The 17,370-nt window shown below is 38.1% G+C and overlaps 1 pseudogene; it reads left to right on the top strand.

Moving 5' to 3' along the window:
* Positions 1 to 1,520: 1,520 nt before the first annotated feature.
* On the top strand, positions 1,521 to 2,671 carry LOC105234947 (annotated as a pseudogene).
* Positions 2,672 to 17,370: the final 14,699 nt, after the last annotated feature.

The following is a 17,370-nucleotide window of genomic DNA, read 5'->3' as shown; positions in this document are numbered from 1 at the left end:
GATCTGAACAGACACCTTACCAAAGAGGATATGTAGTTGGCAGATAAGCAGATGAAAAGATGCATGACATAATATGTCATTAGGGAATTATAAATTAAAACCATGAGATACCACCATTAGGATGGCAAAAATCCAGAACACTGACAATACCAAATCCTGGAGCAGCAGGGACTCTCATTCTTTGCTGTTGGGAATACAAAATGGTACAGCCACTTTGGGAGACAATTTGTCATTCTTAAAAAACTAGACGTACTCTTACTATCTGATCTAGCAGTTGTGTTCCTTGGTATCTACCCAAAGGAGTTGAAAACTTATGTACACAAAACTGCACATAGTATTTATCGTAGCTTTATTTATAATAGCTAAAACTTGGAAGCAAACAGTAGGTGAATTCACTTTCAGTAGGTGGACTGATAATCAAATTGTGGTATAACCAGACAATGGAATGTTATTCAACACTAAAAGTAAATGAGCTATCAAGCTATGAAAAGAAACACAGGAACCTTGAATACTTAACTAAGTGAAAGAAGCCAGTTTGAAAAGATTACATACTGGATGATTCCAACAACATGACATTCTAGAAAAGGGAGAACTGTGGAGATAGTAAAAAGATCAGTGGTTGCCAGAGATAGAAATGGAGGACAGATGAAGAGGCAGAGCATAGAAAATTTTTAGGGCAGTGAAGAAACTATTCTGTATGATATTATAATGGTAGATATGTGTCATTATACATTTGTCCAAACCCATAGAATGTAAAACACCAAGAGTGAGCTGTAATGTAAACCATGGGCTTCAGGTGATAATGCTTATGTCAGTGTTGGCTCATCTGTTGTTACAGATGTATCACTCTGGTGTAGGGATGCTGTATGTGCATGAAGTGGAAACAGGGTGTATATGGAACTGCTCATACTTTCCACTCAGCTTTGCTGTGAACCTGAAACTACTCTAGAAGATAGAATCTACATAATAAACAAAAGCTCTTCCACCCCAGTCTCCTCTTTCTACAGGCCCATTCATTAGAAAAAATTCATCTTTGGCCATTTCTCATTTCTCTTTTTAGTTATTCTGGTAGTTGTAAGATGCTTAGAGCTTCATTCCTAACACTTGATTTCTCAGCTTCAGGAAGTTTCTGTTGATGCTGTGCTAAGAAAGATGAGGAATTCAGCTCATGTTTATTATCCACCCCCTACCCCACTAGTTTTGTTGGCTATATGGTTTTACTAGTAGTTTCCTTTGTTGCTTTTAAACTATATTTTGGTATCTTAACTTTAATGTATTATACACCTTGAGATAGTGGTGTGTTTGGGTTTCCTTTTCAGTACTTCACCACTGTCATGGAAGCCACCTCAAAGATTAATAGGTATGGTGGTAGTGGGCGAGGGATGCAGTAATTCAGGGCAGCATTGGATTAAAGAAGGGAGGGAGATTGCACTCTTAATCTCTAGCAATATCTATTGGAAAAGATCTGAGATGCTCACACATTAAAAAAAATCAGGGGTCTCACTCACTGCAGTTGGCACATGCTTGGTGTCTTCCTGCCACTCATTTTTCATGCCCACTGTTGCCACCTCCCCATCACACTGGGAGAGGAGATTTCTGTGCTCATCATTGACGATGGCTGTGGTATGTGCAAGGCAGGCTTTGCTGGGAATGATGCCCCCTTTCCTGGCCAAGTTCCCATCCATTGTCGAACACCCCCTGGACCCCAGGTCATCATGGAGGGCATGGGTCAAAAGACTCCTATGTGGGCAGCAAGGCCCAGAGCAAGCAGGGCATCCTGATCCTCAAGTGCCCTATCAAGCCCAGCATCATCAACAATAAGGATGACATGGAGAAGATCTGGTACCACACCTTCTACAATGAACTGCACATGGTGCCCAAGGAGTGCTCTACGCTGCTGACCGAGGCCCCCTGTACCCTAAGGCCAACCAGGAGACTATGACTCATCATGTTCAAGACCTTCAATATTCCCGCCATGTATCTGGCCATCCAGGTTGTTCTGTCCCTGTACACCTCTGGCCGCACCACTGGTATTGTCATGGACTCTGGGGACAGGGTCACCCACACTGTACCCATCTCTATGTGGTACTCCCTGCCCCATGCCGTCCTGTGTCTGGACCTGGCTGGCCAGGACCTGATGGACTACCTCTTGAAGATACTCACAGAGAGTGATTATAGCTTCACCCCACAATCATGTGTGACGTCACCAAGAAGCTCAGCTAGGTCACCCGGCACTTTGAGCAGGAGATGGCCACTGTAGTGTCCTCCTCTTCCCTGGAGAAGAGCTATGAGCTGCCTGATCGTCAGGTGATCACCATGGGCAAGGAGTGGTACCCCTGCCCCGTGGTGTTCTTCCAGCTCTCTTTTCTGGGTATGGAGTACTGTGATATCCGGGAGACCATCTTGAACTCCATCATGAATTATGACATTGACATCTGAAAGGACCTCTACTCTAACACAGTGCCATCTGGTGGGACCACCGTGTACACAGCATGTTGGATAGAATGCAGAAAGGGATCACAATGCTGGAGCTCAGCATGAAGAAGATCAAGGTCTTTTCTCCTGTAGGGGCTTCATCCTGGCCTTCCTCTCCACCTTTCAGCAGGTGTGGATCAGCAAACAGGAGTATGATGAGTCGGGCCCCTCTATTGCCCACCTCAGATGTTTCTAAATGCCCTGCAAGCATATATGTAGCATTTGCTGCATGAGTTAATTCCTAAGTATAAATTTTCCCTGGCAAATGTATATACCTCATGCTAGCCTCGTAAACTGGAATAAGCCTTTGAACAGAAATTTGTCCTTGAAGCTTGTATCTGATGTCAGCACTGGATGGTAGAATTGTTGATTTTGACCTTATATTCAAATTAACTTTTCCCTTGGTATGTGTTTAATATCTTGTACATACCTTTGATTTAAACCCCTTGTACATGAGGCTCAGTCCCTTCATGGTTAGGGTGAAAACGTGTTAATGGAAGAGAAATCCATTGGTCTGATGAGCATCCTCTATAAGGCTCTTGATCTGTGGAGGGTATTAATATGTGAGAGCTGCCTATTCCAGGATTTCTCTAGAGGCTGGCAAGATTTTTGAATCAATTGACATTTTTATGTCTTGTTGGTCTGACAGGGTTAGGAAGGCCTGAGCCTTACCTCCCATTTTCCTTTCTTATCCAGTGTTTTCCTACGAGAACACTGTGCGTTGTTACTGCCTTGAATTGGAAAACAGTTTGCATTTACACCTGTAAATTTACTCATTCTTTTAATTTATGTAAAGTTTTTGTACACAATTCTTTAAGAGATGACAACAAATTTTAGTTTTCTACTGTCATGTGAAAACAAACATTAGGCTCCTAGCAACATGTCATTATGTGAAGAAAATAAAGTGCTATAGTAAACTGGAAAAAAAATCAGCAAGTAGCCTCTGTGGCTTTTTGTTCCAACCTTCCACTTTCATAAGAAACGTAAGGATATGTATCCAACAGAATATTATAAAGCATTTTTCCTAATTATAGTTTTAGGACTTGAATATTTTCTAGAGTTGTATAATAGTTAATTTAGCCATTTACTGATTGATTATCCCTGAGAGCTTTTTTGGGGACCCTATTTTCCTCCTTCTTAGTATATTTTCCTTCATTGATCTTACCTGCAGTATGCTGATGACTCCCAGATCTGCATCTCTAGTGTAGTCTATTATTACCCTCCTTGAACAGGTGACTCAGACTTATGAAATTCACAAGTACACTTGTCCTTTCTCTTCAGAACTTCTTAATCTTCCACATTACAATGAATGGTACCACTTTCAAACAATTGCTCAAGCAAAAAAAAAATTGGTGTCGTCCTTGACTCTTCCATCTCCTTTGTCTTCCCACATCTGTTTGGTCAAGTCCTGTTGATTCTCTCTGCTACTTTTTTTTTTTTTTTCTGTTCCATTTACTTTTCTCTATCTTACCACTGTTGTTCTGGTCCAGGTTACTGTGTTTTTCAAGTGGTTTACTGTAGCAGCTTTCTCTCTGATTTCTCTGCCTCCAGTGTTACTCTCTTCAAATTTATTCGTTATGCTCAACCAGAATGGTCCTTCTAAAATACAAACTCAATCAGTGTTACTCTCTTGCTTAAATCTCTAATAGAAAAATGTATGTATTAGTCATGGCTCTCCAAAGAAGCAGAACCAACGAAATATAGGCAGAGAGTTACATAGGAGGAGTTTTATTATAGGAATTGACTGATGTGGTTTTGAAGGCCCAGAAGTCCCATGATCTGCTGTCTGTAAGCTGAAGAACCAGGAAATGGTGGAATTCAGGCTATGTGTAAAGGTATGAGAATCAGAGGACTGATAGTGTAAGTCTCTGAATCCAAAAGCCCAAGAACCAGGAGCACTGATGAATCAGTACAGGAGAAGATCAATGTCTCAGCTCAAGGAGAAAGAATGGATTTGTCCTTTTTCCATGTTTTTGTTCTATCCAAGCCCTCAACAATTTGAATTATGCCCACCTGCACTGGTAAGGGCCATCTGCCTTACTCAGTCTAATGATTCAAATGCTGATTTCTTTCATAAACACCCTCAGAGACACACCCAGAAATAATGTTTTCAAAAGCCAACTGGACATTCCTTAGCCCAGTCAAGTTGACTTGTGAAATTAATCATCACAATATGGAGATATCTAATATTTTTATCATCTATATCTATATACCATCTGTCTGCCCATCTATCTATACATACACATACACACAAACATACCCTTGATGACGTGTGCCTACAGATCTCATTAGTCTCCTCTTGCTAGAAGAATTTATTTCTTTTTAAAATTTTATTTATTTTTTAAAAAGATTTTATTTATTTGGGAGAGAGAGAGCATGAGCAGTGGGGCGGGGCAAAGGGAGAGAGAGAAGCAGACTCCCCGCTGAGCGGGGAGCCTGATGTGGGGTTCAGTCCCAGGACCCTGAGATCATGACCTTAGCCAAAGGTAGACACTTAACCAACTAAGCCAGCCATGTGCCCGAGAATTTCTTGCTTTTCTTTGATTATGCCATGCTCTCTTGTGCTTCTGGAATATCACGTAGTTTGTTTCTTTTGCCTGGACTATTCCTCCTACCCCTCTTTAGTTGGTAACTTATTCTCACCTTTTGTGTCTTGGCTTGGCTTACATATCTTTTTCTCCTTGAATCCTTCTTTATCGCTGACGTCTGGGATAGGTGTCATTCATAGGTCCTCCTGGGGAAATGTTTTTGCTTCCTCCATCAGGGTATATTATCATGATATATAGAAATTCTTGTTTGCATATTTGATCCCAGCAGGCTGAGTTCTGTACATATATAAATATACACAAGCATTTATATGCATGTTTATTGAATGAATATGTGGGTGAACATGAGAAATGGAAAGATTCTATCCAGCATCTACATAGACTTTGGTGTTAAAAAGAAGTCTGTAAAAGGAAAAAAAAAATAAAAGCAAGAACATGAAAGAAAACATTTAATACCAGGAGGTAAAATTTCCAATCATTTCTTCTACTTGAAGTGAGAAAGACATGGAATAATTCATATTCCCTTTGATCTTTGATAAGTTGGTTCTTTTCCATGAATGTTAATTCATAAAATAGAAATACTTAATCAAAAAAATTATTCATTTTTGGTCTGACTCATGATTTTTTTTTTTTTTGCATTCATTCAATAACTATTTATTGGTACCTACCTTATTCCAGGAGCCATTCTAGCAATTGGGCTGTTTTCAGGAAGAAGTAAAGAGATCCATAAAATGTTGAGAAAAATGAGTAGTGCAAACAGGATTGAAATATTTTCTCTTAAGAAAAATGAGTGTGGAAATAGGATTGAAATATTTTCTTTTCCTTTTAAAATTGAAATAAAATGAACAGATAACATTATATTAGTTTCAAGTATACAAGATAATGATTGAATATTTGTACACATTGTGAAGTGGTCATCTGAGCAAGTCTAGTTACCATTTGTCCTCAGAAAGATACAAAAATTGTTTTTTTCTGGTGATGAGAACTTTCAAGATCTACTTTCTTATTAACTTTCAAATATGCAATACAGTATAATTAACTGTAACCCTTATAACTTACATTACATTCCCATGACTTTCTTATTTTATAACTGGAATTTTGTACCTCTTGGTCTCCTTTACCCATTGCCCCAACTCCCCTCCCCTTTGGCAACCACCTATCTGTTCTGTCTATGAGTTTTGTTTTGTTTGTTGATTTGCTTTGTTTTTTAGATTCTACATGTAAGTGAAATCATACAGTCTTTGTTTATCTCTGCCTGATTAGTTTAGCATAATACCCTCAAAATCTATCCATGTTGTCACAAATGGCAAAATTTCATTCTTTTTTAATGACTGAGTAGTATTCCATTGTGTATATGTATGTGTGTGTCTGTGTGTGTATATATGTATTTGTGTATGTATGTATGTGTATATGTATAGATAAATGTTGTTTCCATATCTTGGCTGTGTTAAGTAATGCTGCAATGAACATAAGGATACATGTATCTTTTTAAATTAGTATTTTCATTTTTTTAGGATAAATACCCAGAAGTATAATTGCCGAATCATATAATACTGGTATTTTTAATTTTTTGAGGACACTCCATACTGTTTCCACAGTGGCTGCACCAATTTACATTCTCACCAAAAGTGCACAAGGGTTCCCTTTTCTCCACATCCTTGCCAACACTTGTTATTTCCTGTCTTTTTAATAATATTATATATTATATATAATATAATAATAATAATATTCTGACAATTGTGAGATATCTTATTGTGATTTTGATTATGATTTTTCATTTCACTATTTAGTGATGTTGAGCATCTTTTCATATGTCTGTTGGCTGTCTGTATGTCTTCTTTGGAAAATGTCTATTTAGATCTTCTGGGCATTTTAAAATCAGATTATTTGGTTTTTTGATATTAAGTTGTGTACGTTCTTTATTTAGTTAGATATTAACCCCTTATTGGAAATGTGATTTGCAAATATCTTCTCCCATTTATTAGGATGCCTTTTTATTTTGTTGATGGTTTCCCTCATTATATGGAAACATTTTAGTTTGATGTAGTCCCATTTGTGTATTGTTGCTTTTGTTGCCATTTCCTTTGGAGTCAGATCCAAAAAAATATCACCAAGAGCAATGTCAAGGAGTTATTTTTAGGAGATTTATGATTTCGTGTCTTACATTCAGGTCTTTAATCTATTTTGAGTCAATTTTTGTGTATGATGAAAGGTAGTATTCCAGTTTCATCCTTTTGCATGTGGCTGTCCAGCTTTCCCATCACCTTCTATTGAAAAGATTGTCCTTTCTTCATTGTATATTCTTGCCTCCTTTGTAACAAATTGTTGGCCATGTGATCATGGATTTATTTCTGGGCTCTTTATTCTGTCCTGTTGATCTGTATTAGTTTTTATGCCAATATCACCCTGTTTTGATTACTATGGCTTTGTAATATAATTTGAATCTGGGAGCATGTTGCTTACAGCTTTGTTCTTTCTCAAGATTGCTTTGGCTATTCAGTCTTTTGTGGTTCTATATGAGTTTTAGAATTGTAAGTTATATTTGTGTGAAAAATGCCATCGGAATTTTAATAGAGATTACATTTAATCTGTACATTACTTTGGATAATATGGACATTTTAACAATATTGATTCTTACCTTTTCATTTATTTGTTTCTCCTTAATTTCTTTCATCAGTGTCTTACAGTTTTCAGTGTAGATGTCTTTCACCTCCTTGGTTAAATTTTATTCCTAGGTATTTTAGTCTTTTGGATGCAATTGTAAATATGATTGTTATCTTAATTTCTCTTTCTGAGAGTTTGTATAAAAAAACACAACAGATTTTGTATATAAAAACACAACAGATTTTTGTATATTGATTTATACTCTGCAACTTTACCAAATTTGTTTATTAGTTCTAACAGGTTTTTTTTTTTTTTTGTGGAGTCCTCAGGGCTATCTATATACAAAATCATAAATACAAATAGTGGTGGTTTCACTTCTTCCTTTCCAATTTGGATGTCTTTTATTTTTTTCCCTTGAAATCTGGATAGGATTTTCTATAGTGTGTTGAATTAAAGTGGTGAGAGTGTGCATCTTTGTCTTGTTTCTGGTCTTAAAGGAAAAGCCTTCAGCTTTTTACCATTGAGTATGATGTTAGCTGTAGGCTTGTCATATATGGCCTTTATTATGTTGAAGTATGTTCTGTCTATACATATCTTGTTGAGAGTTTTTATCGCGAATGTATATTGAACTTTGTCAGTTGGTTTTCTGCATCTGTTGAGGTGACCATATGCTTTTTGTCCTTCATTTTGTTTGTGTGGTGTATCACATTAACAGATTTGCAGATGTTGAAACATCTTACATCCCTGGAATAAATCCCACTTAATCATGATGTATGATACTTTTAATGCATTATTGAATTCAGTTTGCTAGTAATTTGTTGAGGACTTTTGCATCCATGTTCATCAGGGATATTGGCCTGTAATTTTCTTTTTTTGTTGTTGTGTCCTTGTCTGGTTTTGGTAATAGGTAATGCTGGCATCATAAAGTGAATTCAGAAGCATTCCCTCCTCTTCTATTTTTAAAAGGATTGAGATGGATAGATATTAAATATTCTTTGAATATTTGGTAGAATTCACCATTGAAGCCATCTGGTTCTGGACTTTTGTTTGTTGGTAGGTTTTTGATTAATGATTCAATTGCCTTACTAGTAATTGGTCTGATCAGATTTTCTGTTTCTTCCTGATTCATTCTTGGAGGATAGTATGTTTCTAATAATTTATCTATTTCTTCTGAGTTGTCTATGTGTTGTTGTATCATTGTTCACAGTAGTCTCTTATGATTCTTTGTATTTCTGTGGTTTCAGTTTTAATCTCTTTCATTTCTGATTTTATTTATTAGGGTCCTCTCTTTTTTCTTCTTCAGGCTAGCTAAAGGGTTGTCAAATTTCATTTATCTTTTCAAAGAACCAGCTCTTAGTTTTACTGATATTTTCTGTTATCTTTTTAGTCTCTTTTATTTGTGTGTGCTCTTATTATATCCTTCCTTCTAATTTTGGGCTTTGTTTATTCTTTTTCTAGTTTCTTTAGGTGTAAAATAGCTTGTTTATTGAAGATTTTTCTTGTTTGTTGAGGTAGGTTCATATCACTAAAATATTTCTGTGTAGAACTGCTGCTGCATCCTATAGATTTTGATGTGTGATTTCCATTTTCATTTGTCTTAAGATATTTTTTATTTCTTCTTTGTTTTCTTCATTGACTCATTGTCATTCTGTAGCATGTTGTTTCATTTCTACAAATTTGTAATTTTTCCAGTTTTCTTCTTTTAATTGGTTTCTAGTTTCATACTATTGTAGTCAAAAAGAATGCTTGATATGATTTCAATCTTCTTGTATTTATTAAGATTTTTTTGTGATGTAACATATGATCTATCCTGGAGAATGTTTCATGTGCCCTAGAGAATGGCTATTCTGCTGCTTTTGCATTAAATGTTCTCTATATATCTATTAAGTTCATTTGCTCTAATGTTATGTTCAAGGCCAATGTTTTCTTATTGATTTTCTGTCTGGATGTTCTATCCATTGATGTAGGTTAGGTATTAAAGTCTCTGACTACTATTGTATTGCTGCCAATTTCTCACTTCAGTTTTTTAAACAGTTGCTTTATATATTGAGGTGCACCTGTGTTGGGTGCATAAGTATTTACAAATGCTATATCTTTTTGTTGGGTTGACCCATTTATTATTATGTGATGCCCAGATTGGTCTTTTATTACAGTTTTTGTTTTAAAGTCAATTTTGTCTGATGTAAGTATAGCTACCCCTGCTATCGTTCAGTTTCCACTTATATGAAACATTTTTCACACCTCTTTAGTTTTAGTCTGTGTGTGTTTTTACATTTACAGGTTCTTATTAGGCATCAGGTAAATGATGATTGTGATGATCTTCTTTTTCCCCATTCAGTCATTCTATGTCTTTTGATTGGAGAATTTAGCCCATTTACATTTAAAGTAATTATTGATAGGTATGTACCTATTGCCATTTCAGAGAAAGAATCTGAAGCAGACTCTGCACTGAGCACAGAGCCTGACTCAGGGCTCAGTCCCACAACTATGAGATCATGACTTGAGCTGAAACCAAGAGTCGGAAACTTACCCGACTGAACACCCAGGTGCCCCTAGGCAGAGTATTCCTAATTGGAATTTTTTTCCTTTCAGCACTTTGAATATATCATGGCACTCTCTTCTGGCCTGCAGAGTTCCTGCTGAAAAATCTGCTCATAGCCTTATGGAGCTTGCTTGCTTGCTTGCTTGCTTGCTTTTTCTTCCTTTCTCGCTTTCTTTTTTTCTTTCTTTCTTTCTTTCTTTCTTTCTTTCTTTCTTTCTTTCTTCTTTCTTTCTTTCTATCTATTTATTCGACAGAGATAGAGACAGCCAGTGAGAGAGGGAACACAAGCAGGGGGAGTGGGAGAGGATGAAGCAGGCTCATAGCGGAGGAGCCTGATGTGGGGCTCGATCCCATAACGCCGGGATCACACCCTGAGCCGAAGGCAGATGCTTCACGACTGTGCCACCCAGGTGCCCCCTTATGGAGGTTTCTTTGTATATAACAAGTTGTTTTCTCTTGCTGCTCTTAAGATTCTCTGTTCATGTTTAACTTTTGACATTTTAATTATACTGTGTCTTGGTGTGGGTCTCTTTGTGTGCATGTTGTTTAGAATTATCTGGGCTTACCCAATTTTGAGGTTGATTCCTTCCCCAGGTTAGGGAAAATTTCAGCCATTATTTCTTCACATACGTTTTCTGCTTCTTTGTGTCTTTTCCTTCCTGGATCCCTATAACATGAATGTTTCCACTTCTTGTCCCAGTTTCTTAGTTCATTTATTGTATTATTCAGCTCTCTGGCTTCTGTTTGGTACTTTGCTATTTTCTCTATCTCTTTGTTGATGTTCTTATTATGTTCTTGCATTATTCTTATTTCATTGACACTTTTATGACCATTACTTTGAGCTCTTTATCACTTGTCTCTATTTCATTAAGGTATATTTTCTGGTGGCTTATCTTTTTTTTTCTTTTCATTTGGAACATGTTCCTCTGTTTTCTCATTTTGCGTGACTCTCTGTGTTCGTTCCATATATTAGGTTAAACAGCTATCTCTTACAGTCTTGAAGGAAGGGCCTTGTATAGGGGATGAACCTTTTCTTTTAACTTTTCCCTAGCCCTTGGTTGTCTCTTGAACTGTGTCTCTCATTGTTTCAGACCTGGGGACCCAGAAACACAGTTCTCCCTAGCTGCTAGAGCCAAACACTCAATAGGTGTCCCCTGTGTGGGTTGCATTTATGTGCTGGGTCTGGCAGCAGTTGTAGGAACAGTACAGAGAGTCAGGGCACTCACTTGCTGGTGCTAGCAGGCTAGGGTGAAAATGATGCCTGCCTCTGCCAGTGCCAGAGAGGTAGAGGGAGGGGGTGAAGATGGTGCCCACCTTGCCAGCAGGAGCAAGATAGAGGCAGAATGCCAGAAATAGTACTTGTCTGCTCCTCTGTCCTCAGAGAAGATCCTGACAGGTTTCTGCCTCTTTGGCAGACACCTTAAGGTTAGCAAATGAATCTCCTTCACAAATGCTGCAAATGCTTTTCAATCTGCTGCTTTTGTGCTGGGTCTTAGAGTAAAAAAGTTTGCACTTGTGCTCTGTAAGAGTGGAATATCCTTTCTCCACAACTGTATATTTCTCCTAGATTTAAGCCTGTTGGTTTTCCAAGCCAAATGTTTTGGGTGCTCATCTCTTTAGTATAGGTTCCAGTGGTTGGGGTGCCTGATGTGAGCCAGAAACCCCTCACTCCTCCGCTTTATATTTCTGTGATCCCTCCTGATTCTTCTGCTGTGGGTTGCTGTGCCAGGGGTGGGATTTTTGATAAGACTGTATCTCTGTTTCTCCTTCCTGTCTTAATGTGGCTTTGTGGTGGAGGATCTGTTCAGCTAGTTTTCAGGGTTTTTTTCCCCAGAGGGAATTGTTTCATATTTAGCTATAGATTTGTTGTGTCCATGGGAGCAGCTGAGTCCAGGATCCTCCTATGCTGCCATCTTGAACTACCTCTCCCTAATTTGTTGATTTTTAAAATTAAGAAAACTCAAGAGTCACAGAGTTTAAGTGACTAGAAACAGTCAGGACCAGATGCCAGATATCTTTATTCTCAGGCACCATGTATACATTGAACACCCATAAAACAGCATTGTGTTTCTTCTAGAAAATTATCCAAGTTCCCAGTTTAGACACCTTAGAAAAATGGCAATAATTTTTTTAGGTTAGAATGTGATCAGTCCAGTACATATGGGACACTGATGAAAAATAAGGACTTAATAACTAATTAGGCAGGCATGATCTGGTTAGTTCCTGGGAGAATCTGGTAATTATTGGGCACCTGTGGGCATACTGAAATATTTATTGGTATATCAGTGGAAACACTGGTGCTTTTATTTTGGGGAGGAGAACAGCATTACCCTGCATTTCCCATTTACCCTTCTTTCTGGGGGCTCATTTAATATTGACTTCAGTTTATAACTTAAATTCTCACCTAACTCACCCAGGTTCAGGAACTACCTTGAGAATCTTCTATAACTACATTTCATGTCTGCTTATCTGTACTCAGATGACTCAGTCATTTGAAACTGCAGTGTGATAGTTTAAGGCCTGATTGAATTACATCCTTTATTTTAAACAATTCAGATTGGTAGTGTGTTCTGTTAGTAGAGCAGAGTAGCCTTTTGTGGATATTAAAAAACAACTACCAAATTAAAGAGGTACTTTTTGTAGTTTAGTAATCACTGACTAAAATGATCTAGGTTGACTACTTTCTCATGGAATAGGAAGAACAGCTTGTGATAATCAAATTAAAAAATGAAAATGGGTTATAAAAAATGAGAAAATTGCCCACTGTAGGTAAAAAATCCCTACAAGGAGTTTTATTGCTATAACTCACACCTCATTGTTCAGCAGAGTAGGAAGATTTGATGTAGATGGTTTTTGAAGCACATCAACTCACATTGACATGATAGGCCATAATGACATCCCTCATGATACCATCTGCAGATCTCAGTTTAAACACTGGCCAAGCTCCCACAGAAAGTGTAGTGTTTACCCATTGATCTACAAAGGGTATGTGGCTGCCAAACACCCCATTTGTGCCTGGATCTGAGGATGAGTCTTTGTGAGTCCAGATCATTTGTTTGAGATTCACTATTGAAAGCCTAGCTTAGGAGAGGGTACTGATATTTGCCTTACTTAAATCCACAGGCTTGTGTTAACTGCAGCTGCACATATGAAATTACTAAATTTGAGAGTTAGGGACTCCTGGTGAGACCTGTGCAATCTCCTGGATTTTTTATCTTTCTTTAGATAAGGGAGGAAAGAAAGGAAAATAATCTACTGACCTTGTGGGGATTGGTCCAGCATCAAATTCTTGGACATTCTTGTTTTGAGTACAGGCATAGCAACCACACTGGAATCCCTTTCTTTCTTAATGCACAACAGTTTGGGATATCTAAGGTAGTGAGAGTGTATGAGAGATTGTACTTTTTGGCTGGTGAGATTGTATGTGCCCTGGGATTGTCTTTATAATATCATATGACCTTGAAAGTTTTATTGAATGATCAACAAATACGCATACAGGTTGTTGTTTATAGTTTCTTTTTCCTTCTTTTTTCTTTTGGCTGCAAGCAAGCATAAATTCTTCCTCTTGTATAGTACCCTGATTTCCTGTGGGAGAACTGACCTCCATCATTTCATTTAATGTTGCCGGGACAGTAAATTTCCGGGTGCCTGTCTCCCTTCATGGAATCTGAAGAAGACAGAGCCTTCTGCTCTGTGCTCCCAGGGGGCCGACATGTGACCTAGCCCTGGCAATCAGATTCTTCTTCTCTCTTGAGCGAGTGATTTAAGGACACAAAGTACAGTTGGAAATTATTTATCCTGGGGAGCAGCTGCAGTAGCTTCCTGATCCACCTGCAACAGTGTGCTTGATGTGCTTCTTGCTTCTTAGCTTTCCGGGGTTTGCTTGGTTGCTGCATGGTGCTAAGCCTGCTCCCCCAGGCTCCTGTTGGTTCTATGACATTCCACCCAATATATTTTCTTTTGATTGTTAGTCAACTTTAATTTTGTTTTTTATGATCAAGACCTCTGATGCCTGTGTCCAAGTCTAGTGGCCTAAAATGAACTCCTTTTACATTTATCAATGAAGGACTGGGAGTAATTTGCCTTGGACATTCACTAGTTGTAGTTACTTGTTCTGATCATTCCCATTTAATTTTCACCTGTTGTCTTTGCCACTTGACAGATTAAGAAACACATATTTCCCCTAGGCCTAATAAAACATGGGATGAATTTCTGTATAATGAGATCACTCTGAGAGTCAATATAATATTGATGACCATGGTGTAAAGGTAGCATGATTTTTATATCCCAGATTCCCATGTGGCATACATATTTACCTTCCATTGTCAGGATTCTCCCATTCCAGGATAATAGCATGCACTGTTAACCTACTCCTCTGATAAATGCTGTGATTTTCTCACATAAAGAGCTATATGTTATCAAGGTATAGTGGTTTTTTAAAGGAAGGCTGTTACACCTGCCTCTGATTGCTTATTAAGATCTCTCTTTCCCAGAACATATCAATAAAACCGGAAAGAAAAAAAGAAGATGTTTCTTCTTTGCATCTATAAGCAGTAAAGGGCATATCTGTAGGGCTGTCAGTATGGCAGACACCTCTGTGACCTGATCCTCAAAATCATCAGTTCATTTCCTTTCTTGCAGATAAAATTGTTACCTAGTTTGGGTAACAGCAAGGGACAGGGTGAGAGGTTGAAATAAAACAGCATGCTTTCCACTTGAAGGGTTGTGTTATTTGAGACAAGTTCTCTGTATTATTTTCCCCAAGCAATGGGTGATTGCATTTGAAAGCAAAAAGGGGCCTGAAAAATCATCTATTTATAACTATCTCATTTCATTAGTGAGGAAACTGAAGTTCATAAAGGTTATGTGATTTAGCTAAGATTATATGGTTGGATGTACCATGGTCCTCTTCCTCCATTTCTTATAATAAATTCATTCTTACCTCTCAAAACTGGGTGGTTTTAAGCTATTAAGAGGCCAGCTCTCTAGCTCGTTCCAGGATAGAAGGTTTTGCTTTCTCTTGTTCCCTTGCACAATAAATTATTTGGGAATATCTGCTAGCTCGCTTGAATCCTCTAGAAATGAGAAAACCTTTTTGATGATATTCTTTTCCTTGAGCTAGAAATTTTTTGTGGCCATAGGGTTATTAAATTCTGTAATTCAAATGTTGTGGTAAATTAACTTTGGGGAATCCAAATGTGGATACAATAAAGAGTATATGTTTGGCCTTTGTCCCAGGTTCCTGGCACATAGCCCCTAAATCCCTGTAATCCTCAGAGTGATCAGAGTATCTTTTGCATCCTAATGAGATGACTGGTGGCTGAGGACCCCCAGATGGCTTCAGGATGAATACTGGTCACTAGAAAGACTAAGGCATGAGTAGAGGATCGGAACTTGCAGTCCAACCCCTGACCTCCAGCATTCCTTGGTGTTAATCACTAATAGCAAATGATTTAATCAATCATGCCTACATAGTGAAACTTCCATAAAAAGTCCTAAATGACAGAGTTTGTAGAGCTTCTGGGGGGTGGCGAACACATTGAGGAGCTGGGAGGATGGCATACTCAGAAGGGGATGGAAAATCTGAACCTTCTCCCCACCTTTCTCTATGCATCTCTTTCATCTGGCTGTTCCTGGGCTGTATCCTTTACAATAAACCAGTAAATGTAAGTAGAGTCTTTCCCTGAGTTCTTTGAGCTATTCTAGCAAATTATCACACCCAAAACGGGGTGTCATGGGAACCCTCAACTTTGTAGCCATGTCAGACAGAAGTGTGGGTACGTGGGCATCAAATACTTGGAACTGGCATCTGAAGTGAGGGCAGTCTTGTGGGATTGAGCTCTTAAACCTGTGGATTCTGAGGACAACTCTGCGCAGTTAGTGTCAGAGTTGAATTGTAGGCCACCCAGCTGATATTTAGAGAGTTGGAGAATTGGTTGGTGTGAGGAAAAAACCCACCTATTTGGTGTCAGAAGTGTTGTGAGTAGAAACAGCACAGACTAAGTCTCATGTGTAATGCTCTAGGGAAGTTTTGATCTAAAATAAGAAAAAAATTCCCATGAGAAATCTTTATAAAATGAAAATTCTTTTAATATTGTTAATCCTCTTTAACTAAATGGGGTACCTCAGCGGCTCAGTGGGTTAAGCCTCAGACTCTTGATGTTGGCTCAGGCCATCATCTCAGGGTCATGACATCAGTCTCGTGTTGAGCTCTGTGCTGAGTGTGGAGCCTGCTAAAGATTCTCTCCCTCCCTCTCCAGTGCCCCCCGCCCCTCATCTCGTGCTCTCTCTCTCTTCCAAAAAAAAAAATCACTTTAATTTATCTATTTGCCAATTCTAATTTTCATATATTATATTTCCCTAGGGCATATCATACATAGTAATATGGCCAATAATAGCTGGAATTTATTAAATATTTACTATGTGCTAGGCACAATGCCAAATGTTGACTATGAATTATTTCATGTCATCTTCACAGCAACTCCTTAAGGAAGGTAATTTCACAGATGAAAAACTAAGGCTTAGAGAAGTTAAATAATTTGCCTCAGATTACCCAGTTAGAAAGGAGTGGAGCTGAAACTCTTAGGAGAAATAACTTGAGTAAAACAAGCTCCAGTGATTTCTCATCTTGGCTTTTGGGGCTGTAGACATTTAACTGAGAGGAGGATTGTCATCAAAGTCTCATCAAAGGATTTCGCAGGAATAAAATGGATGTAGCCAGATGCCAGATTATTGGTAGGGTGGGCAGTGTATGCATGGGACAACTAGGGAAGAACACAGGAAGGAGTAGGCCTTATCCTGAGCCCTAAGTTTAGCCCGGCCAGGGAGAAACTGGCCATGCGCTGTGTGTTTATTTGTCTAGCGTTTTACTTATCTCTCTGTATATCCTTTACTGGTTTTATTTATTTAGAGTTTATGTTCCTAGAACTAGTTGTTGTCTTGATCTTGATTGCTTTGTAAACCAGTCAGTGCACTTTTTTGATGGTGTTTACATAACACAATGGTTATGAGAACATACTCTTTGCATCCAGGTTTGATTCTTATTTCCTATCTTTACATACGGGGCATCCTTAGTCATAATAAATCTCCTTTTGGGGGCCTCAATTTCTCTTTTGTAATTTGGGAAAAATTATAACATTCACCTCATGGTTTTATGAGGCAAGGCATATAGAAGCTTCTCTCAGTGCCTGACATCTGGTAATG

Source organism: Ailuropoda melanoleuca, chromosome 4 (assembly GCF_002007445.2).
Source record: "Ailuropoda melanoleuca isolate Jingjing chromosome 4, ASM200744v2, whole genome shotgun sequence".
Classification (NCBI taxonomy): domain Eukaryota; kingdom Metazoa; phylum Chordata; class Mammalia; order Carnivora; family Ursidae; genus Ailuropoda; species Ailuropoda melanoleuca.
The sequence above is the reverse complement of the archived record's forward strand: the minus strand, read 5'-3'. Positions and strand labels throughout refer to the sequence as shown.